This window comes from Notothenia coriiceps, unplaced genomic scaffold (genome assembly GCF_000735185.1).
Source record: "Notothenia coriiceps isolate Sejong01 unplaced genomic scaffold, NC01 NC01_scaffold00035138, whole genome shotgun sequence".
Classification (NCBI taxonomy): domain Eukaryota; kingdom Metazoa; phylum Chordata; class Actinopteri; order Perciformes; family Nototheniidae; genus Notothenia; species Notothenia coriiceps.
Window position 1 is genome coordinate 1 of NW_011367839.1, and position 2,391 is coordinate 2,391.

The following is a 2,391-nucleotide window of genomic DNA, read 5'->3' on the forward strand; positions in this document are numbered from 1 at the left end:
TCTCGTCCCAAATTCGTCCCAAAATTATTTTTTATCCTCCCTGACACTATTTTTTTCGACGACGGGACGTCCTTAAGCTCGAGCCCTGTGGTGGCAAGGCCTATTTTCAGGATAGCAGTTGCCCCCCCAGGCCACCCCAGTAGGTGAAACTAGGCTACTAGCTAAAGTACAGATGCAACTAGATGAGCTGTTAACTCTCGCTGACTTCTTTTTTTTAAACACACGCATTTTTCCCACCCGCATTCCGCGAAGACCCGCCCTACTGTGCCTCTGATTCGCAGACTGTTGGTGGGGGAAAAAAACGCTGACGGGATGCTGAATGTGATTGGACCAATGCGTTGACAGACACACACATACAGTGGAACAGTCGGACATGCAGAGCGCTGTTTGTAGTGGACATAGCGGAACATTTAGACTCGTTGCGTTGTGACGATGTCTCGCAGATAACACATATGAAAAGTATAATTTGCTCAGAGTCCAGAGACAGTTGTGGTTCGGTCCGGATCCGGACCGGAGTCCGGACTTTGAGGATGCCTGGTCTAGGGGTTCCATGTGTATTATTGTTTTTATTGCACAAATATAACCAGGATTTTTTTTGAGCTCATGTAGTGTGTACATTAGGAGCTGCTGGTGGCTTACCTCCGGGTAGTTCTGCCCGAATGATTCTACAAAAGGAAAAAGAAAAAGAAAAAGATTTCAAAAAACAGAGCAACAGTCTTCCAGGAAGTGCCAGCTGGCTCAGAAACACAACACACATATTCTGTGTGCTACAGCAGAGCCTTGGAATAGGATGTATTTATTTGAACAGAGATCACTTTTATACGCATGGGATTAAAGACAGATATTCATTACATATGCATCGAGAAAATGAGTATGTCATATTCACCAGAAAGAAGCAGGAAGTTATCCATGAGTAAAGAGAGAATTCTTCAAGTTTTATCCAAAGTCTGAGCCAGTTATTAATAAGAAAGAACTGTATGGATGGACATTTACAAGAGAAAAAAAATGTACCCAATATTAGCTTTCAAGTTTTCACCAACAAAACGGTGAAACAACCAATTTACAACATAACTTTAGAATGATCATACAGGAGAGTGGACAAGAGGAAGAGTCTGATTTTTTTAATAGATATTTAAGTGCACTTATTGCCATTAAAACAAGAGCACTGCAATCAGTTACTGTGCTCATATTGGCTAATCCTCAATAAATCTTTGTTAAAGTAATGAATACAAAACTGACCCTCTCCTCATAGACACTGAAGCTGAAGACGTTGTCTGTTTCTTTAAGTGTAGTTATTCATGTATGTAAAATGTGGTCTTTGATTCAATAACAAAATGTATTTATGCAATTTGCACTTATTTCTCCTGTTTGTATCTCAATATTGATTTTTTTTACATTGTTTCCCCTCCATGCGTATAATCTTTCTGAATGGTAACGTTACCCCCTGTCAGATGGAGCAGCTGTGCATTGTTTATTTCCTCATCATTCTAATAACTGTAAGAGCTTGGAAGCAGTGGAGGAAAAAATAATATTAGATATTATTATTATTATTATTATTACAAGGTAAGGGAACGGTCTGTTACTATCACATGAAGAAACATTTAATTCAAACACAATAAGAGACAATGTACCTAGGCTAATGTTAGCTTGCAGCAACATGTAGCTGCTACTATCTTTTAAAGCAGCGTTTACATTGATGTAAACATATTACAATGCATAGAGTTTAAAAAGAGATACGTTATAAACATATGTAACACACCTAAGCGGGTTTATTATATTAACAAATGTATTTATATTTGCCTCTTCTGGGTTGATGTTAGCATGCTAGGCTAACGTACAATGCCAACCATAACAAGTAGCCTTACAGCGAAACCGATTAAAGAAATGTGGGATCTATTTAAAACAAAAACAAAAAAGCGGTATTTACCAAGCAGATCTAGATTCATTGTTGGACGACAGAGGATCCCAATGTCTTTCAATACTTTACTTCACAGAGTATTTGTAATAAAGTTCACTCGTATTTATTTCTGATGCTAGTAACGGAGAGACTGGCGCCGAGCCTCCAGTGAGGACCCCAAACAATGCGTCGTAAAACATGCCTGAACAAAATGCCATTATTACAAGCGTAACATCCATCACTGTACATTTATACCTCACTTATACGTTTTCAAGAAAGAGAAGGAACTTTGCATTGAGATAATAACTAAAACATAAATCAAATAAGATCAGCAAATGAAAAAGACCTGTTAAATGGTTAATCTCAAATCCAAATGTGATGACCTTTTATTTATGTCAAGCCCTGGCATGTTGTATTTTATTTTGTGTTCATCCAATCATTTGATATATATGTAACTGTATATCTGTTGAATTCGTAGACGTATATATGTATAT

General features: G+C 37.7%; 1 long non-coding RNA gene across 1 annotated transcript; it reads right to left on the reverse strand.

The window, feature by feature from the left end:
• Positions 1 to 622: 622 nt before the first annotated feature.
• LOC104962623 (uncharacterized) lies at positions 623 to 2,063 on the reverse strand. Its single transcript, XR_800228.1, has 3 exons — positions 1,928 to 2,063; positions 887 to 973; positions 623 to 665 (listed from the first exon to the last, which is right to left on the reverse strand). It is a non-coding gene; the product is annotated as an uncharacterized lncRNA (long non-coding RNA).
• Between the last annotated feature and the right edge of the window lie 328 nt (positions 2,064 to 2,391).